General features: G+C 39.2%; 1 pseudogene; it reads left to right on the top strand.

The window, feature by feature from the left end:
* The first annotated feature begins 21,645 nt into the window (after positions 1 to 21,645).
* Positions 21,646 to 22,169, top strand: LOC123934768 (annotated as a pseudogene).
* The last annotated feature ends 3,798 nt before the right edge of the window (positions 22,170 to 25,967 follow it).

Genomic DNA, 25,967 nt, shown 5'->3' on the forward strand with positions numbered 1-25,967 from the left:
GGCAGAGTTATGTAAGTTTACTTACACCTACTTAACATGTTTTATATTTTAACGACAACTGAGAACATTTTATGCTAATAAATGTTATATATTGTGGCTTGCGAACTCTTAAAAATCATACAATCTTGAAAACTATTATAATATTTGAGATAATTTTTCAAACAGCATTAACGGAAGAATGCATACTTGCTGTAGGCATCATCTGTAAATGGTTTAGTTTGTATGCAATTTTTGGCATAGTTTGGGGGAGAACAACTAATTATAGTTTGCAATGTATTAAAGTCACAGATATTAATGTTTTCTCTTTTATTATTGAAATATACTCATTTGCTTTCATTAGCCTGATTTCTATTTTCCCCTTCACTGACAGTTGTGCAAATTAAAACATTAATTAAAAAAGAGGTAACAGCATTTTTGAATTTATTAGGGTTTTAAGGGCATTAGTTGTCTCTTTGAAAATCAAACATACACCTGAAATTCTAGAGCAGTTTGCTGTGATCTCATGGTTCCATTTACAACACTTTGGAAATGTTGGTGGCAATTTCCATAATATTTGAAATTGGTTTAGTGGTGTTTTTCACATACATTTTTAAACTATATGTAACCATAAGTGTCCTTTCATGCAAATCTATGAGAAAGTACTCTTGGGGAGAAACATTCTTAGGAAATAGTGTTCCGCTTTTCTTCTAAAGCTGAGAAGCCTGTGTTCCAGTACATTGTTTCCAAATATTTATTTTGTTTATTTTTTAATGATTTTATTTACTTATTTGAGATGGAGATAGAGAGAGCATGACTGGTGGGGAGGAGCAGAGAGAGAGGGAGAAGCAGACTCCCTGTTGAGCAGGGAGCCTGACGTGGGGCTCCATCCCAGGACCCTGAGGTCATGAACTGAGCTGAAGGCAGACGCTTAACTGACCGAGCCACCCAGGGCCCCACCAAACATATGTTTTATTAAAATCATTTATTTATTTTTTAATAATTTATAGTACTGACTTGAGAAGCCTATGACTATGCATCAGCAAATAACTATTATCAACTGAGAAGTTCTGCCGAAGTCGGTTGGTAATGAAATATATTGTTTTTTTCCCTTATGAATACCAAAGCAGGAATTTGAGGGCATCTGTGTGTGAGAACTTTGAGTGTAGCATGGGGATTCAGTGAATCTGCAAACCTTTTGTGAGCACCATTTAGCTAAGTTGACTTCAGACGGGTATATTCCCCTCATCTCAGATGATAGAGTCCTGGCTTTGGAGAAGTAGGAGTCTAACTGCAATCATCGGAAGCACCTGGCCTACAATAAGTGTCATTTCGTGTGTGCCACACACATTATTTGTCATATGGAATTAATATTTTAAGTTACAAAGTTTGCCATTTTGTTGAGTTAGGCTCTTTGTTATTCACCTCCTGCTTCTCTGGGTGTAATTTGTACAGATTCTTAAGAAGGGAATTTTGGTCAAATTTTCAGAGGTTTTATGTAAGATTTTAATGCTCTAAATTTTTTTCAAGGTTTTATTTATTTATTTGACAGAGATCACAAGTAGGCAGAGAGGCAGGCAGAGAGAGAGGGGAAGCAGGCTCCCTACTGAGCAGAGAGCCCGATGCAGGACTCAGTCCCAGGATCCTGGGATCATGACCTGAGCAGAAGGCAGAGGCTTAACCCACTGAACCACCCAGGTGCCCCAATGCTCTAAATTTTTATTAATCACTGCTTTGGCTGCATCTCACAAATGTTCATATGTTATGTTTTCATTTTCATTCATTTCACAATGCTTTCTAATTTTCTTGATGATTCTTCTTTGACCCATGGTTTATTTTGAGGTATATTTTTCAGTTTCCAAGTATTTGTGTATTTTCCTGATTCTTTTCCATTTTGGAATTTTAATTTCATTCCTTTGTTGTCAGAAATGATATTTGGCATGACTTGAATTCTTTTAAATTCATTGATCTTTCCTTATGGCCCAGAATATATTCTCTACTGATAAATGTCATATGTTCAATCGAATAAACGTATATTCTGATGTTGAGTGGAATGTTCTATAAATATCAATTAGAGGAAGCTTGTTGAGTATTGTTTAGGTCTTCTATCTCTTTACTGATTTGCTTTCTCATTCTTTCTAATTATTGCATCTATAACTACAGAGGAGTGTTGAAGTCTCTAAATATAATTATAGTTTTGCCTATTTATTCTTTTAGGTCTATTATTTGAAGCCCTGTTGTTGGGTGTGTATGCACACAGCATTGTTCTGTTGTCTTGGAGAACCAGCCTCTATAAATAGTCAATGTCCCTCTTTATCTCTGGTAATATTACTCATTCTGAAGTCTAGTTTATCTGATATTAAGGCGGCTACTCCACCTTTCTTTCTATTTTTGTTTCTTTGTTATCTATTTTTCTAACCTTTTTAAAAAGATTTTATGAGGAAGGGAAGCAGGCTCCCTGCTGAGTGGAGAGCCTGATGTGGGGCTCGATCCCAGAACCCTGAGATCATGACCTGAGCCGAAGGCAGAGGCTTAACCCACTGAGCCACCCAGGTACCCCTACTTCTTTTTATTTAAAACCTCTTATATAAATCTATATATATATATAAAATAAATATATATATATTCTTATATAAAACCTCTATTTGTTCTTGCCTTTTTAAATCCAACATGTACTTAACTGTGTGTTTTAGGAACTTGATACTTAATGAAATTATATTTATGATTGGATTAAAATCTCCCATCTTGCTAACTGGTGTTTATAACATCTGCTCTATGTATATTTTTCCCTCTTTCTATGTTCCCTTTTTGGTTGCGTATTTTTATTCCATTTAATCTCCACCATTAAGCAGGGGTCAACAAGCGATGAATAAAAAAATAAAAATATAAATATAAAAATAAAATTATTTTAAAGATATTTATTTATTTATTAGGGAGAGAGTTGAACAGAAATCACATGGCCCAGAAGTCTGAAATATTTACTTCTGGCCCTTCAAAGGACATTTGCAAACCCATGCACTACTGAGTCATTGCCCTGAGTTTAAAATGTGCATCTGTAATTCATCTTACCCTCAAATGAGGTTCAAAAGTATTTGAGTTCGGGCAGCAAAGTCCTTCACCTGTGTGTGGAGCCACTCTGGGCCGTGCCGTGAGTCCATGTCTGGCGGTGCCCAATATCGAAGCATCCGCGGCTCCCTGTTTGCATGTGGCTCAGCTGCTTCAGCGCTGGGGTCCACTGACATTATCTACTGCATGATCCGTGGCAAGTGCCCTAGATGGTTCCCGACGGCTGCAAGTATCATTGGGGTCTTTAGAAGTGCTTCCAGGTCCAATGACTAGGGACCAGGAGAAGCTGTGGTGGTGGCCCGATCTGGTCATGTGCACACAATTGACCACAGCGTGGGGGTGGGGGCGGCTGGCAGTGTGTGCTCATGTGGCGGTAGGGGCGGGCTGAGTGCCCATATGTGGCGGGGGTGAGGGGTGGGGCTGGGCCAGCAGCGGGGCTGGGTTCAAGGGCAGCTTCAGGGATCCAGACCCGCACAGTGCTGGGGCTCTGGCATGGGGGCCGAGATCGGCCTTTTGCCCGCCCACAGCTGCAGAGCCTGGGGCCGGCTACCATTGTGGCTCCTGGGCCTCATGGATACTGCAGAACCCCAGCACCATGCGTATTTTCACCGCTAGCCCTTGGAGTGATTCACCCACATGCTGCCGGCCCGACTCCTGTCACTGGCCTCCACAGCCACGCACACATCTGCTGTGAGACCTCGCAGCCACAGAAGCCAAGAGCCATGGCCACCTAATGGCTGGTGGGCCTGGATCCTGCCCTGTCTCCTGTCACTGGTCTGCACCGTCGGGCTCACCAAAGCTAACGGCTGCAGCTGCACATCTGAGGGGGTCTGCAGTATCCACGAGGCTCATTGAGGTCCTAAGCAGCGCGGACTCCCAAAACCAGGGTGAATCCTCTCTGCGTTGCTGATGCTGGGTGCTCCCTCTTGGTCCAGAGCAGTGCCACCGGGGGACTGGAGGATGTGGGCACATGGAAGCTGTTCTTTCCTAGCCTTTACTATGCAGTCGCTCTCAAGTTTTCTGTTCTGCGTTGCCGAAGCTCAAGTAGACTCCTGATCTTTCTTAGGTGTATTTCTGTTCGTAGCTAGCTTTGTCATTGCTGATCCTTGTGGATGGATGGATTCGGTGTCTTCTATGCTTCTGCTTTGGTGGCATCCCTCTCTAGTTCCCAGGGATCTTGATCATCTTTTCCCGCCCCCAGAACACATCACACTGGTCCGATCCATTGCTGACCTTATGCTGATTGTACCTAGTGAGCGAGAAAGGGCGGCTGCTCTACTTATGGTCAGCCACCCGCACGTCAGCGAGTGGGACATAAATGTGACTGAAATTAAGGGCTTTCTACGTCAGTGACATTTCTAGGACTCCAGTGGCCTGGGGCATATGGCGGAATCCCTTCTAAGGTAAAGCAGAAGTTGTCGTATCTCGCACCTCATATGAACATGAAAGAGACACAAGGCCTAGGGGACCTCCTCGGGTAGGCAGGCAACATCTTCCTTGTATGGGTGTGTTACTTGGTTCTATTACTGAGTGACCAGAAGAGCTGCTCATTTTGAATGGGGCCCAGAACAAGAGAAGGTTCTGCAAGGCATCCAGTTTGCTGTGAAAGCTGCTCTGTCACGTGGACCATATGATCTGTCAGATCCGATGGCTCTTGAAGGGTCAGTGTGGTTAGGGCCGCTGTAGGTGAGTCACAGCGCAGGCCTTTAGGATTTGGGAGCAAGGCCCGATCATCACCCTCAGGTAACTACTCTCTTTTTTTTTTAAGATTTTTATTTATTTATTTGACAGAGAGAGAGAGCACAAGTAGGCAGAGAGGCAGGCAGAGAGAGAGGGGGAAGCAGGATCCCCTCTGAGCAGGGACCCTGATGCGGGACTCGATCCCAGGACCCTGTATGACCTGAGCCAAAGGCAGTGGTTTAACCCACTGAGCCACCCAGGCGCCCCAACTACTCTCCTTTTAAGAACTAGCTTTTGGTCATCTACTGGGCCTCTGTAGAGACTGAACCTTTGACCATGGAACACTACTTTACACTGCTGTCTGACCTCACATCACGAGCTGTAGTTTCGCTGACCTGCCAGGCAATAACACAGCAAACCCCACGGTGCTCCATCATTCAGTGGAGTGGAATCTCCATGATTGTGCCTGAGTCGGCTGGGAAGGCACAAGTAAGTTACATAAAGAAATGAACCACATGTCCCTGATTCCTACTGAGTATAACTGCCTTCTCTCTGCCAGCCCACACCTATGACGTCATGAAAGAAAAAGGAACAAAGTCAGTTGATGCTACTTCAGAAAGTCAAAAACTTGTATCAGCAACAAGGCATACAGCTATCAAGGGATGCCTGGGTGTCAGTCAGTGAAGCGTCTGCCTTTGGCTCAGGTCATGATCCCAGGGTCCTGGGATCAAGTCCCTCATCAGGGTCCCTACTCAGCGGGGAGCCTGCTTCTCCCTCTGGTTGCCACACCCCCTTCTTGAGCTCTCTCTCTCTCTCTCTCTTCCTTTCTGACAAATAAATAAGTAAAAGTTAAAATTAAGAAAAGAAACACGGTCATCTAAAAGCTTCTGCTCTGTAGGGCCAGAGTCTCCCTAATTCCTCCCCAACTAAGTCTTGTTTTCCATTTCACCTGTTACTTTGATTTCATAGAACATCTTGGTGCAGCCTTGCATTGGGATGGAAGCTCAAAGATACCCATTGCCAGAAGTGAGAAGAAACCTAGTTGTATCTTTAACAGCTCCCATTCTGTCTTTATTATAGCCAGTCACATATAAAGTCAGCCCTAAGTCTAAGTTACAAAATATCAGTGTCAGTTCTAAACAAGTCTCCTACAGCTTCCTAGAAAGATCACATTCTGTCACAATGAGTTTCTTCTCTGGGTTCCTTCCGTATACCCAGAGGCTCTTGGAATTTTGTGGTATGGACTACCTGGTATGTTTTCATTGCTGAAGAAAATTGTTTTTCTTATTTATATATTTCTTTAGCTGATCAATGATAATTTAGGAGTAGGGAATTGTGTGATTATGTGGGAATTGTGTGATTATGTTTATGCTCCTGCCACATCTTAGCTCAGGATTAATGCCGGCTTTAGTTATTTTAATAACCTTGCCATTTAGCCTGTGTGTGTGTGTGTGTGTGTGTGTGTGTGTGTGTTGTGTGCATGCACGGATATGTCTGCATGCTTTGATATAGGCATGCACATATGTTCTGTCCATAGGATTAGGTGAATGTTTTTTTTCCATGTCCATACCAGTGTTCAGTCTATGTTCAACTACTTAAATATTAAAAGAGTGGACAAGAATGTATTCCTTTAGTCTCCAGATGAAAATCAGTGAGGGGGTCCACCAGCAAATAGTCTCTGTCTATTTTAAACATTATAGTACTTCCAAGGACAAAGATGTCTCTTATTTTTGCTTTTGAATGTTTAACAATACTATTTGTCTTCAATATAAGGAAGAAAGTGACTTAATAATAATGTAGCTAATTTTTGCATATATAAATTTATATATGCAATATAAATTTATATATATTAATTTATATGTGCAATATAAACTTATATATATTAATTTTGCATATAAATATATAATTTATATAAATTTATATTGCATATATAAATATATAAATTTCCCTTTGTCCTATTTTCCTTTATTATTTAAAGTGTATTTCTTCCAATTTAAAATTATATTTTAAAAGACAGCAAATAGGAAGTGAAAAATAAACACACCCATAGTCCCAAACACCCAAAGACAACCCAATTAATATGATATAATCATGTCTTTATGTTGAAATGTATTTGTGATTGACGTTATATAACATTTGGTGCCTTGCCATTATTTGTAGACACTTCTATTATTGACTCATACCTTTTGTCAATTTCAGAATATAATTTTGGAGGGAAACCTATACATGTGCACTTTGTCTTATTTTTCCAAAAGTAGGAAATAATTTTTCTGTATTTTGGGGTTTTTATATTTTGAGTAGTAGAAACTGGAAATTCCCCCCAGTCAGAGAGAATGATCAGGCCAGATGTGAGAGTTTATTTGATTCTCCAGCCCCAGTGCTGAAGTCATTTCAGAAATACAGTTTCTTAGCCAAGAGAACTTGTCAATTCTTCTATGAGATGACATATTTAGGCCTTTTCCCCTAGTTCCTGCACATGTATGATGGACTTGATACCCTCGGCAAAGACTGTGTACTAATACCCCAGAAGCTGAAGATGCTTAAAGTCAACACTAGTAAGGTTCCAACTGAATTGCCTCAGATTATAATTCTATGGAATCAGTTTTGTCTCAACTAGTCTAATAAATGTGGCCATGACACAATTAGGAATTATTAATTATTCTTTAAATTGGTCCAATGTTACTTCTTTGATGTAAGAGCTTCTTAGAGGACAACCAATCGAATCTCATCTCATTCCCTCAATAAGTTCTGGACTAAACACTAAGTAGTATGCCTTGTGGTAAGGAAATTTCTAACTCATGCTATGGCTGACAGTGGAGAAAAATGTCTTTTAAGAACGTTCTTTTTAAAATATTTTATGTATTTATTTGACAGAGAGAGAGATCACAAGTAGGCAGACAGGCAGGCAGAGAGAGAGGGGGAAGCAGGCTCCCTGCTGAGCAGAGAGCCCGATGTGGGGCTCGATCCCAGGACCCTGGGATCATGACCTGAGCCGAAGGCAGAGACTTTACCCACTGAGCCACTCAGGTGCCCCAAGAACGTTTTTAAACAGATCTGGAAGCAAAATGTTTAGAGGCAAAGCAGTGCATGTATATAAAACAACTTTAACGTTTTCAGTAGATTTAGTGGGTCTTATTTACTACATTAATATCAAAGCTCTATCTAGTGGTCAAAACAAGAACTTCTAGTTTCTGTATAAATCAAGTATAATAATAAGCAACTAAGTTAAACAAGATTCTGTTTAAAAAATATAAATATTAATAAAAATGCTGCATTTCTATTATAGAGTTTATTTTACATATATATAATTCAGTAATATATTTTATATAATTTTCTTCAATAGATTTGAATTTATCATTGCAAATGTAATACTAAAGTACATGATTAATTACATTATAATGGTCCATTCATTTTTCATTTTGTGGATACACAAACATACAGAATCATTTTGAGATTACTAAGTTTATTTTGCAAGAAAAACGACTTCATCTATAGCTAAGTTTATACTTGTTGTTCAACTGTATCCATATTTGCTGAATAAGACTCTTTCCATCTACAATATACTTAGTTTTTACTATTCTAGAGAATGCCCAATAATGTCTAGTTTTTCATACTTAGAATAAAAATAAGTTCCTGTAAGTGTTTGGGGTCTAGGGCCTTAGGGAAAAATTAGAGTTAATCTTTTTTTGTCCTTCAACAGCTTTTTTCTCATTCTGGATTTTTTTTTTTTTTGCTCTCTCATTTAAAAAAAAACTATTTGAAGACTAGTTAACTTAAAATGCATCCATTTTAAGTGTACATTTTGATGAATTATGATAAATTTGTATAACAAGTATTATAGGAAAAATTATTCCTGACACTTATAAAAGAACAGTAAGGCAGTCTTTTTTAAAAGATTTTATTTATTTGTCAGTGTGAGAGAGAGAACAAGCAGGGGGAATGGCAGGCAGAAGGAGAAGCAGGCTCCCTGCTGAGCAAGGAGCCTGATGTGGTGCTGGATCCCAGGACCCTGGGATCATGACCCAAGCTGAAGGCAGGTGCTTCACTGACTGAGCCACCCAGGCATCCCCAGTAAGGCAGTATTTATTCAGGACTGTCATGATGGGTGTAGGGACCACTGCAATGGGCTCTTGCAGTGGGGGAGAGAGATTGGGCTCAACTCTGAATACAAGGAAAAGTGTGAATTTATAGTCAAGGAGTAGGGTAGGGGTCCATGGATGGAAAACTACTAAGCAAAAATGTTAGGAATGGGGGGGGGAGTGAATTCTGGCTAAATCAGCCTAACAGGAATCTTGCTGAAGACAGCTCATTCCCATGGGGTCATAGTAGGAAGTAAGGAACTTGATCAGATTTCAAGGGTGATTAGATAGGAAGAATGAGGGATTCTGGCTAAATTGGCTTACTGACTCTTGCTAAGATATAGCACCCTGTAGAGCTGAACACCGAAGTTCAAAAGTAGAAGCCTGCTTGGAAAACTTCACAGCAGAGCCTGATTAGAGTCTGGTCAAAGAGAATCTTAGTCAGTAAGTACCATCATAAGAAAAATACACAATATTTACAGCAATCCGAAAATAGTCCACTGTGTCTTTTTATAGGCAATCCCCATAATCTTTGGCCCATGCAAAGTAACTGAGCATTCTGCCAATATTACTGTAGACTGTGTTGTTTTCTCCCCCTGCTTGTGTTCCCTCTATCTGTGTGTCAAATAAATAAATAAAATCTTTAAAAAAAATTAAAAATAGAGCTATCCTACGATCCAGCAATTCTGTTTCTGGGTATTTATCCAAAAAGATGAAAACAAACACTGATTTGAAAAGACATATGGGCCCCTATGTTCACTGCAGTGTTGTTTATTTTTTTAAAGATCTTATTTATTTATATGAGAGAGAGTGAGAGAGGGAGTGGGAGAAATAGACCTCCCCCCTGAGCCAGGAGCCTGATGCAGATCTCGATCCCAGGACCCCGGGGTCATGACCTGAGCCAAAGGAAGATACTTAATCCTCTGAGACACCCAGGCACCCCTCATTGCAGAATTATTTACAATAACCAAGATACAGAAACAACCTAAGTGTCCATCAATGGATGAATGGATAAAGATGTGGTACACACACACACACACACACACACACACACACACACACACACAATGGAAAACTACTTGGTAATGAAAAAGAACAACATCTTGCCATTGGTGACAACATAGAACTAGAGGGTATTATGCTAAGTGAAACAAGTCAAAGAAAGACAAAGACCATAATAATAAACTGGACTTCATCAAAACTAAAAATGTTGGAGGCAGTTGGCTGGCTCACTCAGTAGAGCATGTGACTTTGATGTCGGGATCATGAGTTCAAGCCCCACATTGAGTGTAGGGCTTACTTTAAAAAAACAACTAAAAATGACACAAACTGAGAGAATAAAAAGACAAGCTAGAGGAAAATAATTTGCGAATCATGCATGTGTCTGACAAAATTTTTTTCTTTTGGTATTCTGATTAGTGTTCTCAGACTGTTGAGAATACGGTTCTTTTTGTTTAAGCATTTTATTCTTATTTTTTATAATAATTTAAAAAAGATTTTATTTATTTATTTACTTGAGAGAGAGAAAGAGAGACTGGGGATGGGGAGGAGCAGAGGGAGAAGGACAAGCAGACTCCAAGCTCAGTGCAGAGCCCCACACGGGGCTCGATCCCACAACATTGAGATCATGACTTGAGCTGAAATCAGGAGTCAGACACTTAACCAGCTGAGCCACCCAGATGCTCCTATTTATTTTTACCAATTTTATTTTAAAGTAATCTCTATACTCGACATGTGGCTCAAACTCAGAACCTTGAGATCAAGAGTCATATGCTCTACCGACTGAGTTAGCCAGGTGCCCCTGTCTGTGTTTAAGCATTTCAAAGGAGTTACTTTATTGATTTCTTTGTAGTATGTTTTCTGATGCGATGTTTGCTATAATTACCATCTCTGTTTCTCAGTGCTCTTCTCTGGCTGCCTTCAAGTCTGTAACTTTTTCTTTAGTATTCAGAAGTTTGAAGATTATATACTTGAATATTTTTATATTTATCCTGCTCACAATTTTCCATATTTCTTGGGTCTTTAATTTTGTTATCTATTAATAATTTTGGAAAAATCTCCACCTTTATTTCTTCAAATATTTCTTCTGCCTTGTTCTTTCTTTCTTCTACTGAAATTCTCATTATTCATTTATTAGACCATTTGATATTGCCCAACAACTTATAGATGCTCTTCTTTTTCCCCCACTTTTTGATAATTTCTATTACCTACCTTCAAACTCACTGAGTATTTCTTTGGTTGTCTTTACTGATGAGTCCCTCCAAGGAATTCTTCACCTGTGTTACTGAGTTTTTCATTTTTAGCACTTCCATTTTATTATGGTTTCCATCTCTTTGCTGAAATTACTTATTTTCTCACTTCTGTTGCCTCTTTTAATATATTAATCATGGTTATGTAAAATTCACTGATAATGCCAATGTCTGTGTCATATTTGAGTTTTATTTTGATGATCACATTTCCATTCAGACTGTGTTTTTTCCCTGTTTTTTTTTTTTTTTTGATGCGCCTTGTAATTTTTTTTTTGTTGAACCCTTGATATTTTGTATAGGACAATCCATACTAGGGTAAATTGTTTCCCACTTATATTTGGATGTGAGCACGCCTTTCCTGTGTTATGCCTTTAGTGTAGAGTCTTGTGTGAATTCACTTGAAAAAACTGGGTTGGTTGATGTTTGCTTGTTGCTTGGGTTTGAATTTTCTCTTTCTGCCGTGGCTCCCCAGAGAGTATGTGGATCCCATAGTTCTATCAGCTGTGTTTCAGTGTTGTTTTTACTTACTGCTTAGCTTTGGGGGTGGGTTGGGGTGGGTGAAGGAGGTCTATTCTGAAGTTCTGAGTAAACCTTGATCTCAGGCACTGCGTAAGGTGATTTCATATGTGGGACCTTTACACGTGTTTCTGCCTCACCACCAGATGTAATGCTGATTCTAATAGTCGTTCATGTCCTTCTAGAAATAGCATTCTTTTCCCTTCCTTCAAGTTCTAGTACTATACTGTATTATTCTTGTTGATGATAATACCTTTCAGACTGAACCATTTCTGCATTTTCACTTTCGCCCCTATATTGTAATTATTATAAGGCAGGAAACTAAGCATGGTTATAGTTAATGCAGGATGCTCAGAGAGGTTCATTGATGTGGATAAAAGAGCCTGAATTTCGGAGTCCACCAGACCTGCATTTCAAACCAATTCTGCCACTTACTAGCCTTGGGAACCTTGTCAAGTAACTTAAATATTCAGCTTCTTAAATATTCTGTTAAATAACATGGTTAGCTAGTCTCTCCCCTCTGTTCTAACTATTATGGGTGGCTGGATTGTAAATTGGCAAAATTCATGTTATAGCAAAACAATAGTTTGGTTTTCCATGGCTAAAATGTATTGCATTCAATTATATGAGTATATACATTATTTTCTGTGGTGCTGTTAACATATTACCACAAACGTAGTAGCTTAGGACAATAAGCATTTATTATCCTGTAATTCTGGGGGATCAGAAGTCCAAACTGTTTCTTGCTGGGCTAAAATAAAGAAGTCAACATGATGTGTTTCTTCTGGAGGCTCTAGGAGAAGATCCAATCCTTGGCCTTTTCCACGTTCTAAGAGGCTCCCTGCAGTCCTTGGTTGATGGCTCCTTCTTGCATCACCAAAGTCACAGATGTGGCATCTTTAAATCTCTCTCCCTCTGGCTTTGACTCTTGAGTTTCTACTGAAGAGGACCTTGTGATTCCATTAGGCCCAACCTGATAACCCAGGATAATCTTATCTCAAGATCTTTAACTGAATCATATCTACAAAGTCTTTTTTTTTTTTTTTGCTATGTAAGTTAACTTGTTCAAAGTTAACTTCTTCAAAGTTAACTTACATAGCAAAGTGGGGGATTAAGACATAGTCATCTTGGGGGCATTGTTGTGTTTATTATAGTATATATAAAATTGGGGGGAGGTGATATAAATATGCTTTATGCTATGAAGCAATGGTATTTCCATTATACGATGGTTCTAAAACCTAGCTCTGGCTGCACAAACAATAAGAAAGACCCCTCTCTCACACCAAATACAGGATCCTGGACCCTATTCCAGATTTGTAGGTGTAGAACCTTGGAAAATGTATTCCCAAGAAATCTTCCTACATCTCCTCCCCAAAATGACTTCTTAACACAGCAAGTCTATAAACCAGCATTTGAGGTTTTTCTTAACTCTCTGCCAATTTTAATGACTTATGGCATCATACCACTGATTCCCAAAACATGTTTGTAAGTAATTTTCCCACATTGGCATGCTCCACAAAAAGTGTGTGGCCAGAATTTTTGAAGGTTTCTTCATATTTTATTCTGCTCCTGGAGATTGTTAGGTATTAGCATCTAAAGGCTCTGCAAATCCCACAGTACACAAGCCTGGTTAACTTCATTTAAACTAGTTTCTCCTAAACTTACTTGACTACAGAACACTTTTCTGGCCTTAAAACTTGTCAATATCCCATAGAATGCACTTTAATAAATGCTTCCTTAGGATCTAGTGGAAGCAAGATCAAGAGTTTTAATTCCAAGGAGAAAGAGAATAAAGTATGGTTGCTTTTTGGGAAGTGGGGTGTGACTGTTTCTGAGAAACTGGTGATATCGACTCACATATACCGACATTGGGTCTGAAATATACATGCAAGTAAAATGTTCAACCCAGACTCGCAGATACAAATTCTTCCTTGCCAATATTTTGCCTTGTTTATTTCAACTCTCAGCTTCTTGACTTTACTATTACTTGGAGTTCTGGGGAACAAACGATAAGCTACTTTTCTCATGATAAGAGACAGTACCTATCTTTGCAGGTGTATTTTAGAGAAACCGGATTGCTTCAATCTTAAAACACGTATTGGCATTGGACACATGCTGCTCTATGCTTGTCTCCGGAAGATTCTTGATAAAAATTGGAATTGAGATGAGCTGACTATTGAGATTTGTGTCCATAGAAATGTCAGCAGTATTTCTGAGAACGTAGATGAAAGAATTGTGTTCTTAAAATATAACTAGAACCAGAACGTAGATGAAAGAATTGTGTTCTTAAAATATAACTAATGAACATTGAGTAGTAAAATACTGGGACTAACTGGAAGGTGGTATTCTGAATTTGACCAATATCAAGGTTTAAACATTTTAAGTAGGTTTAATGTCTGTAAAACTATGAGAATAAAGGCAATCAATGAGCAGTGGATAAAAGTGCAAGTACTGGAGCTAGTTTCTCTGGATTAAAAGACCCCAGTTTGAGGGCACCTGGCTCAGGTCATGATCCCCGCATCCTGGGATCCAGTAATGCATCTGGCTCCTTGCTCAGCGAGAGGCCTGCTTCTCATCTGCCTAGGCCCCTCCCCCTGCTTGTGCTCACTTTCTCTCTCTCCAACAAATAAATTTAAAAAATTCTCTAAATAAAAAATAAAATAGACGACCCCAATTTTGCTATTAAAAGTTGTAGGGTGTTGGATAAGTAACAATCTTTCTTTCCTTCAGTTGGTTCATATGTAAAGTGAGGTAATACTAGTATCCACTTTCTAAGATGTTTTTGAAGATTCAGTTAGTTAAGATATGTATGACAGAGCAGTTCCTGGTTTATATCGTACCCTAATCCCTGCTATTATGATAATTACTACCCTGAAAATCATACACCAAATAACAGTGAATCCTTATGAGGTTTTTTTGGTTCTTGTGTTTTTTAAATATTTTATTTTAAAACAATCTCTATGTCCAACGTAGGGCTCAAACTTAAAAACCCAAGATCAGGAGTCACTTGCTTCACGGACTGACCCAACCAGGCACCCCTCATGAGGTTATTTTAAAATTTTATGCTGGTCTTTGTCTCAGAGAATTATAAACTCCAAATAAGTAAAGCTCAGTTTGGTGGGGTTTTGTTAAAATTGGTTATTAAATAGATCTCAAAAAGTGAGCGGCCTTTTCTTCTTTCAACCAATATATTTAAGAATTTTTTAAATTTTGATTTTCAAAAATTGTATTTTTTTCAAAATCTCTTTTAAGATTGATAACAAAGTACAGAAAATAAGATCGTTTTGCAGTTTTCATATAAAAATGTTGGGGCGCCTGGGTGGCTCAGTGGGTTAACGCCTCTGCCTTCGGCTCAGGTCATGATCCCGGGGTCCTGGGATGGAGCCCCGCATCGGGCTCTCTGCTCCATGGGGAGCCTGCCTCCTCCTCTCTCTCTGCCTGCCTCTCTGCCTACTTCTGATCTCTGTCTGTCAAATAAATAAAATCTTTAAAAAAATGTTTATAGAAAGGAAAATCAACATCCTGAATGTCTTAATTTGGTAAGGGCAAGCTGGTGCGCTGTGCTAGCTTGTCTCAATTAGTAAGATCCAGATTGAAATTGAATCTTACTGTTTAGGGGCTACCCAGTTGCAAAACTAAAATAGCCTTCAGTTCAGATACCTGAAGCACAAATTCTGGACAAATTCCATTGCTAGATTTAGGATCAAAGTTGAGTATGGGAAATTTATCACTTAGTGTGTTATTAATTTAAATTGTTCTCTTTCAATAGCATTATAAATCATTTATCAATTTATTATAAAAATTTCAAATAAAATCTAACTGAATTAGAATAGGCAATCCAGTTTTGATTAAGAAACTCCGGCAAGTGAGTCTAGGGACATCATGATGTTATCATTATTTATTAATGGTAATATTATAATCCAGTACGTACTGTGTGTCCGATTGCTCCAAGTGCTTTATTTGCATAATCACATTCAAGCCTCACAAATATCTTTCTGAAATAAATATTTTACCCAAAGTACAGATGAAGAAATAGGTTTTAAGTGATTAAAGGACTTATCCTTTGTTACATAGCTAGTGATTTGCAGAACAAAAATTTGCATAATATTGTCTGACACAAAGATGTATGCCATTAACCTCTACAGTATTAACTCCATCACAAAGCAAAATTAATTTTCTATTAAAAATATCAAAATTTTTTTTTATTAAGAGAAAGAAACATGTAGCTGATGAGTATATGGTGACCTTTAAGGAAATGGTGTGATGTTTCAGTATGAAGAGGGAAATGTAAAAAGAACAGGGATTTTGGTGGTTTGTTTAAAGATTTTTTTTATTTATTTGACAGAGAAAGAGAGTGTATGAGTGAGCACACAGCAAGGGGAGTGGCAGGCAGAGGGAGAGGGAGGAGCAGGGTCTCCACTGAACAGGAGCCCTATACGGGGCTCAATCCCAGGACCCTGGGATCATGACCTGAGCTTAAAGCAGATGCTTAACTGACTGAGCCATCCAGATACCCCAAGAGCAGGGACTTTGGAGTGAGGAAGACTCCTTGGAGTGAGAAAGGGATTTTGGAGTGAGAAAGTCTGGCTTGAGTGCTTAGGAGCTGTGTGATCTATAAAACAGATAATAACAACCACATTAATTGTCAGGAGGAATAATATAAGAAGATCTAGCAGAGAGCCTGGAACATAGGTTACGAAGTCAATAAAATTAGCAATTTAAAGGCTCTGAGAAATACTGCAGTAAAAAACCCACCAATATTTAGGCCCATGTTTCTCAAGTGGAACTCCTTCTGAATGTCATTTACTCCATGGAACCCAGTGTTCGAGAGAAGCAAGATTGGGAAACTGAGTTTTAAAAATTGCCATCTTTCTGCAGAGAGGATATTAATAGGAGTGTGATAGGAGTAGTAATAGAAAGGGAAAGGAGGGCAGAGATGCAGAGCATACCATTTAGGTTGATTCTACCAGCTTGAATTAATGATGAGGCATCAAGAATGATAAAAGAAGAGGAAGGGTAAATGATGCAAAAGGTGGAGCCTGAACTGAATTAAAGTGTCCTCAGTTCTGACTTGAGTATTTTTTTAAGATGTATTTTCATGTCTAATGTTGGGGCTTTCTATTCAGGCCTTCAGCATTTTGCAGGGAGACGTCATTGAAATAATGGGAATGGTAGGGTACTTGGGTGTCTCAGTCAGTTAAGCAGCGGACTCTTGATTTCGGCTCAGGTCATGATCTCAGGGTCCTGGGATCGAGCCCCACCTTGGCTCCATGCTCAGTGAGAAGTCTGCTTCAGGATTCTCTCTCTCCTTCTGCCCCCCACCGCCTCGTTCACTCGCTCTCTAAGATAAGTAAACAAATCTTTTTAAAAAAGAAATAATGGGAATGGAATTAATTGAATTTACTGACTTATGGCTTAAAGAATATTCTTGCTATCATGCCTGAATGTTTAGGCATATTGCATTTCCACATTGCTAGTACTGTGTGGAGAGGATTCAGAGACAGAAATAATCTCATGAGTACACCGTGTTTCTGAGAAATGCTAAACATTTAGAGACCTTTGGATTTTTGGTATGAAAGAATGCATGGTTTAAGAACATGGTAAGTGGGTGCCACGGGATCCATCATGATTAAAGGAACCCTGTCTAATGGAGCATATTTGGATGTTTCCAGCGATGTGGTGGATGACCGCGTCCTAAGGCAACAATTGTTTTTCTGTATATTTCCTTAACTGAGATATTAGTGGAGCAAATTGTGTTATGTATGAATGGATTTGAATGGACTATGATAAATGTTTGATTGGGGTAACCTGCTGATTTCTTAATCAAGAGGACAATAAGACAAAATCTTACAGCTGAAGGAGAAATAGAGTTTGGAATGATCTCATTGCAGCAACATTTTCTCAGAAAATCACAATTATGTAATAAATCCCCATGTACAACAATATTTCTTAATAGGAAAAAATGAGATCCATTGAAAATGAAAACATTCAGAATGCATAGAAATGGAGCTAATTTTATAGCATTTCACTATTATGTATTGAAGTTTTTATTTTGTAAACACAAACAATTTATTTCATAAAAGCAAACTAATTATTCCCTTTCCCTGCAAAATGGAGAAAAAAATCCTATAATTTACTCATTCCCACTCAGAGTTAAAGATACATTCCACAGATATGAAATGAACCCACTCTTTTGAATGCTACTGGCAGACATTTACTGTTAGGTGTGATGATCTCTCTAGATTTCACATTAGGAAGCAACACCATCCTTGGAAGAGGGACAGAAAGCAAATAAAGGAAAAAACAAAACACAGCCTGAAAGTAATTCCAACAATTTCCTATGCTTTGTTCTTCTCTTCTCTTACAAACATCAAAGAGTCAACTGCTGTTTAAGATGATAAGGCGTGGAAAGGGAAACCTGGTAATATCCACTGGTTTGAGCCAAACCTCTTTTTATTTCACAGGCAGGGGCAGCGAGTCAGTGGAGATGATTTCAAACTCAGCATGGTCACGCACATTCATCATTCTTTCATGCTAGAAATTAAATGCTGAATTGCCTCTCCCCAGACATCTTACTCAATAGTCTTCCTGTTCCAATGGGTCAGTATTGTTTGGCTGGAGAAGAGTATTCAGAGGATTTCTTGTTGGAGCAGAATCCTGCCAAGGATCACATTTTTACAGCTTTTTGAATGGTAGAATTTAGTGATTCACCATTTGCATATAACACCTAGTGCTCATTACATGAGTGCCCTCTTTGCCTTCATCCAATTAATGACCCCTTCTCCCCCACCCACCTCCCCTCCAGGAATCCCCAGTTTGTTCCTTATACTTAAGAGTCTGTCATGGTTTGCCTCTCTCTGTATGTATCTTATTTTGTTTTTCCTTCCCTTCCCCTATGTTCATCTGTTTTGTTTCTTAAATTCCACATATGAGTGAAATCATATAATATTTGTCTTTCTCTGACTGACTAATTTCACCTAGTGTAATACACTCTAGTTCCATCCATGTTGTTGCAAATGGATATTTTACCACATCTAGACCTTCTTCATCATTTTAAGGACTGGATAATTGATTTACTCAGTTGCCTATCAATGGACATTTGGATTAAACCCAGTATTTTATTCATAATATCTTTCTGTACTGGCTCATTGTATGGCAGTGTGTGAGTACTCTGGAGCGCCTTTTAAAGTTTACATTTTCATTGACTAGAAGTACAGATGATTGGATTTTTGAATGTTCTCTGGCTGGGTTGGCAGTTGAATCTGAGCCCCCATGATCTCATCAGTACTAGAAGAACGGTGTCATTCCCATGACAGTTCTAAACCAATGAATTCATGACATGCTAATGTGGTCTTGGATCACTTCAAATGGTCAAAGTGTAGGTTATGTGTACAAAGGTCACTGTCACTTCATGTAGAGGAAATAACCAAAATCTCAATGTAGACAGCAAAATAAATAAAAGTTTTTAGTATAAGTTCCAATATTCACTTGGTGTCAATACAATGGTCCAAAATAATCTTGAGGACTACGGCAATTTTTAGCTGTATTGATGAGACATGACATTTACTGTTAAAATTCAGCTGCTGAGAGAATTCCTTTACAAGAAAGATGGAAAGTGAGAAATTTATAATGTACATCACTTGCAGACTGCATTACTTTTTGGACACATATGACTAATCAAAATGTTGTTATTGTTACATCTTTTTACTCTATGTCCACATCATAATGATAATAAACTAAAGCTCTTCTTTTCTTTTTTTTTTAAGACTATTTATTTTTTTACTTGGAGAGAAAGAGAGAGAGAGAGAGAACAAGCCAGGGGGAGGGAGAGGGACATGCTGACTCAGGGCTGAGTGTGGAGCCCAGCATGGGGCTCGATCTTACAACCCCGAGATCATGACCTGAGCGGAAATCAAGAGTTGGATGCTCAGCTGACTGAACCACCCAGCCACCACTTCTTTTCTTTTCTTTTTTTAAAGCTTTTAGTTTCTGAGCATGTTCTTCTCCATGGAAGAGAAAGAACAGTGAAACTTTAGTGAAAGTAAGTTGAGAAGCTAAATGGCCTTTGGTGTTGAGGCATTTATATTCTGATAGAAGTACTCAAAGAAGAGGGGCGCCTGGGTGGCGCCCATGGTTAAGTTTCTAACTTTGGTTTCAGCTTGGGTCGTGATCTCAGGGTGGTGATTGAGCCTTGAGTCGGTCTCCACACTCAGCAGGGAGTCTGCTTGAGACTCTCTTTCCCTCACCCTCTCCCTCAACCCCTCTCTAAAATAAATAAAATAAATAAATCTTTTTAAAAAGTACTCAAAGAAGAATCTTCTTTGCTCGGTGGCTATTATAAAGGGAAAGGAATAATGAATCCTTAGGTACTAAGTAGTCCTGCTTTGGCTCAATTTCTAGACAAATTCAAAAGCAGTTTCAAAACTTGAACTTTGGTATTTCCATTTCCCACAAGTAACACATTGAAAAGGTATGTAGTATAAATGTTAAGTATGTGGTCATTGGTAATAGTCATGTTTGTTAACAATCCAGCCCAACCAGTTGCATAGTGGAATTAAGGGAAACACAGAAAAAATTCTCACAGGCTTGATGAATCTCTTTAACTTATTCTGATTTTTAACATTCACATTTAGGTTATTCATTGCATTTAAAGCTTTGCCTTTGGGGCACCTGGGTGGCTCAGTCGTTAAGCGTCTGCCTTTACCTCAGGTCATGGTCCCAGAGTCCTAGGATAGAGTCCTGCACTGGGCTCCCTGCTCAGTGGGGAGTCTGCTTCTCTCTCCACCTGCTCAACCTGCTGCTCCCCCTGCTTTTGTGCACATGCTCTCTCTCTCTCTCTCTGACAAATAAATAATTTAAAAAAAGTCTTTAAAGCTTTGTCTTTAATACTATGGCTAGGATTGTTGATTGCATTCCAACAATTGGAATACCACCCAGTTAGCAAATTACAGCTTGGTTAGCTGAAAGGCTACATTGTTGTCCAGAACAACCAAACTTTTTCAATAATTACAGAATCGTGGTTTTTTTTAGATTTTAATAATGCCTCTATTCATAAGCTTGTATGTATACACACAAAATAAATGAAATACAGCACTCATCCTTGGCAAATAACTTGATTGGTTGCCAGTTTGAATAAGACACTATTTCGGCTTAAAGTCTATTCCTCAGTTTTATTTTTTATTTTTAATTTTAGTTGGAAATGTAAAAGACTTTATCTTTTATACTTAAATTTATGATTCTAAATGTTTCTTTTTCTTCTTGCACCAAGACACAAACTTTGAATTTCCAGCTTTATTGATATATATTTTACAAATAACATTATGGAATCTTAAGGTGTGCAGTGGGATGATTTGACATATGTGTGCGTATATGTGTGTGTGTGTGTGTGTCTGTGTGTATACATATATTGTGAAATTATTACTACAAGGTTGGTTAACACATCCATCACCTCACATAGTTACCATTTTATTTTTGTGTTGAGAATATTTAAGATCTGTTCTCTTAGCAAATTTCAAGTATACAATACAGTATCATTAACTATAGTCACCATACTGTACATTAGATTTTTAGAACTTATTTATCTTACAACTGAATGTTTGTATACTTTGATCAACATTTCCCCATTTAAAAAGATTTAATTATTTATTTAGCACAAATTGGGGGAGGAGTAGAGGAGGAGAGAGAGAGAAACTCAAGCAGCCTCTGAGCTGAACATGGAGCCTGATGCGGGGCTCGATCTCAAGACCCGGAGATCCTCGAGCTGAAATCAAGAGAGGGACACTTAACCAACTGAGCCACCCAGATGTCCATCAACATTTCCCCATTTCCCTCACCCACCAACTCCTAGCAACCACCAATTTACTCTGAGTCCAACTTTTTTTGATTCCACATATGAGTGAAATCATACAGTATTTGTCTTTCTCTGCCAAACTTACTTCACTCAGCAGAGGGCACTCAGGACTCATCCATGTTGTTGCAAATGGTAGGATTTCCCTCCTCTATATATCGCACCTTTATCCATTCGTCTGTCAGCAGACACTTAGGTTGTTTTCAAGTCGACTATTGTGAACAATGCTGCGATGAACACGGAAGTGCAGATATCTCACTCTCTGTCTCCTTGCCCTGGGAGCAGCTCTCCTGCCACAGCCCCTCATCCCCTGAAATTGCATACCTGCACAACATTCGTCTCCACCCCTTTCTTGGCTAGGAGCACCTGTCAGCTGTTAAGCCAATCACTGCAGTCTGCTAAAACCACCCAAGACGCTAACAGGTTCGAGCTTCAATAGTTTGGCAGCCCCACATCCCCTGACATCACTTATTCCTAGCACAGGTTCCGATCGGTGCCTTTTCATGGGCCATTGAAGTAGCAGCCATGTTCTTTGAGGCTGAGGCTCAGTGAGGGGTGCCTGGCTCTGGGGCTGGAATTGGGACTGTGTTTGGGAGCTTCATTGTTGATTATACCAGGAACTCCTCTCTGAAGCAACAGCTCTTCTCCTACGCCATTCTGGGCTTTGCCTTCTCGGAGGCCATGGTGCTCTTGTGGCTGCTGGTGACCTTTTACATCCTCTTTGCCATGGGAGGGAGCCATCTCCACCTCCCATAGGTCTTTCTCCTTTGTTTCTTGTGCCCTGTATGTTCTTTTTCCTATACCTCCCCAGGCAGCCTAGGGAAAGTGGCTGGCTCGGGGTTTGACAGAGGGAAGACAAATAAATACTATATTCATAAGAAAAAAAATTAGTGTAGAGATAGTGATTTCATTTCCTATGTATATATATACTCAAAAGGGAGATTAATGGATCATACGATGGTTCTATTTTTATTTTTTTAGGAATCCTCATACTCTTTTCCACTGTGGCTCTATCAGTCTGAATTCCCACCAACTGCACAGGGGTTTCTTTTCTGTACCTCTTGTTTTTTGATGATAGCCCTTTTAACAAGTTGAGGTCATCTCTCACTTTGTTTTGGATTTGCGTTTTCCTGATGATTAATGATGTTGAGCACCTTTTCATGTTCTTATTAGCCATTTGTATGCCTTGTTTGGAAAAATGTCTATTCAGTTCCTCTGCCCAATTTTAAATCAGATTATTTGGTTTCTTAGTATCGAATGATATGAATTCCATGTAAATTTTGATATTAACCCCTTATCAGATACATGAGTTGCAAATATTTTATCCTATTCTGTAGATTTTTGTTTTGTTGATTGTTTCTTTTACTGTGCAAAAGCTTTTTAGTTTGATGTAGTCCTACTTGTTTATTTTTGGTTTGGGTGTGTCCAAAAAATCTTTGCCAAGACCAATGTCAAAGAGCGTTTCTGTTCTTTTCTTCTAGTTTTATACTTTCAGGTCTCACATTTCAGTCTTTAATACATTTACTAATTTACTACTAATTTTTGTGAGTGATGCAAGACTCATTCTTGTGCATGTGAATATCCAGTGTTGCTTTGGCTGGGATGCAGTGCTGGGCTGGGTGCGGGAGGCTCCTGTGGGCTGATGCTAGGGTCTCCAGACACATTCCTCATCTTTTGAGGCCTCAGTTTTTATATATGTTTAACAAAAGTAATGCTTTGTAAATGAACAACAGAGCACTGTTGGTTAATCTGATATTCCAAAGGAATAGTTCATTAAAGAGAAATTAGAAAATAGATGACAGTAGGCCAATGAGATATTTGGAGCCAGTGAGAATTCTAGAGAAGTCTTCCTAATATATTTTTACACACTAAATTGATTATTCTGTGTTCCCCAGATCATACCTAAAGTGACCACTTCCTCCATTGTTGATTGATGTATGCATGTCTTGCCTATTTCCAAATTGGGACTTCAGATGATAGATGATATCAGATACCATGATAATACAGAGTACAATCAGAAGTACTCAACACAAGGAGAGAGACAGAAACCAAGAAGTAATGAGAGGAGAGGACAAAAACAAGGCCCAGAATTCCTGAATGAGGAAATCATGCTTTTCAGAGACCAGGGTCAATTTGGAAATGAAATAGTTTCCAGAAGTCTATAATTGTTACTAGGAGAAATAATGTTAGGTTTTTTCCCTGAATGGACTTACTTTTAGTTTTCATTTCTGAGAGAAATTTGTCAGAAGAATCTTTATCTAAGGGGCTTTAGGTAATGCCCCTTATATTATAAATGATAGATTAACTGCTGCATTAAAAACTTTCCATGTATATCCTCTTTCCATGCTTTGATCTAGGCCTAATTTCTTCTCTATACCCCAAAAGCGGGACTCATTCCAACATTTCCTGTTCACAGGGAGCTGCCCCGAAACTATGCTGCTTTTGCCCCATTATAAACTTTGCATTCGTTTGCACCAAATTCCAGTTTTCCAAAAGGAGTTAAGAATGCTGAGTCTTCAAGTGCTCGAACGTTTAGCTCTGTTAGAGGAAGCTGGTGTTTGGTTGTACACGGATGAATCTAATTTTGCTACTGTCATTTTCTCTTTCCTCAGCTGGTTACAGAATTGAGGTTAGGGACAATGAGTCTTTGGAGAAAGTGTGGATTATGAAAAACAGGGTAAAGAATATAAGGAAAATATTCAGATAATTCTGGAATGCCTTGACGTAGTCACTTCATAGAAATGTCTTCCCTAAGTTGTTCCTTGCAGCGAGGACAATTTCAATTGATGTTTAAAAATGTTTTCGTTACCAGACCTTCACATATTTGTACTCATTTCTAAAAATTAGGTTGAATTTTCTGCCAGTAGACCCATCTGGTTAGCTTTTATGATTACCCATATTTCTTAATATTTTTGTAACCACCCTCCCCAAACTAGGATATAGAATGTATGTGTAGCTATTATAATAAGAAAAAACTCATAGGATGTGCTTAGAGAGGAACTATTTTGTTCTTCCCACTGTTCTTCTCAATCTTTTCTCTGGCCTTGGTGCTTCCCCTGCCACAGATTACAATTCGGGCAGTTTTTCTGGTCATTCCTACATAATACAGTCTCTTGATCATTTCAACTAAAACCAAACCAAATGAGCAGAACCACTCTCAGTTTAAGAATTACAAAGCCCTGGGGCGCCTGGACGGCTCAGTGGGTTAAAGCCTCTGCCTTCGGCTCGGGTCATGGTCTCAAGGTCCTGGGATCGAGCCCCGCATTGGACTTTCTGCCCGGCAGGGAGCCTGTTTCCCCTCTCTCTCTGCCTGCCTCTCTGCCCACTTATGATCTCTCTCTCTCTCTCTTTCTGTCAAATAAATAAATAAAATCTTAAAAAAACAAACAAACAAAAGAATTACAAAGTCCTGCCCTGGGGCACCTGGGTAGCATCTGACTCTTGGTTTCAGCTCAGGTTATGATCTCAGGGTCATGACTTTTTGCCTTATGGGTGCTTCAGGTGTTCTTTCGAGTTTCCTGTTTCCCTCCATGAGGCTTCTTACTCGTGTGGTCCACTTGACAAGGTAAAGCATCTGTTCCGTTATTTCACTCCTAGCACCTTGGGCAACGTATGTTACCTTCAACTTCCCTTTTCTGGATCTTTCTTATGGGTAACCCACATCCCGAAACATTCCAATGCTCTCTGCCTGGACAGAATGTGGGGTTTGGGTCACCAGGTTCAGTGACTCACTCCTTCCCTGAGCCTTTAAATCAACTAACCTCCCATGTCTCACGCATTCAATTTTCTTTAAAAATGTGAAAAACCAGTTGATTGTATCCTGCAACCTGCGAGGGACATGTGGATTTCTTAGTTGGAAAAGAAGGCTGAGCACTGTCAGGTCTCCTGAAACTTGCCTCTAGCATGTCCTTGACTCCCTTCTCGAGAGATCTGCCCTTTCGTCCTACTTCCAAATGTGCACATATAGTCTCAAACATCTTTTTTTTTTAAGATTTTACTTATTGATTTGACAGAGAGAGACACAGTGGGAAAAGGAACACAAGCAGTGGAGTGGGAGAGGGAGAAGCAGGCTTTCCACCGAGCGGGGAGCTCAATGCCGGACTCGATCCCAGGATGCTGGGATCATGACCTGAGCCAAAGGCAGACGCTTAATGACTGAGCTACCCAGGTGCCCCTCTCAAACATTTTCCCACATCTCCAGAGAACCCCCAAGCTACTCAGCCTATGTTTTCTTTCATTTGCTCTCACTTTATCTGTTGCTGAGGAAGCATTTCTTACCGTAGTACTTGGCATTTCGGACATTTCCCTGTCCCCAAGTCCCTGGCAGTCACCACTCAGCTCTCTGTCTCTACCGGGAAGTTTTCTTTTGTATCTCATGGCACTAGGATCTCCAGGCACTGAAGCTCCTTCCTCATACATACAAGCAACATGCAAGACAGTTTGCTGTGGACAAATTTGAAAGCTCTTTTGAACGCTATCACTAACTTAATCCTAATATAAATTTTGGCTTTTAACATAGAAGCTAATAATGGTAGCAAAAATAGCAACAGCTAA

This window comes from Meles meles, chromosome X (assembly GCF_922984935.1).
Source record: "Meles meles chromosome X, mMelMel3.1 paternal haplotype, whole genome shotgun sequence".
NCBI lineage: Eukaryota > Metazoa > Chordata > Mammalia > Carnivora > Mustelidae > Meles > Meles meles.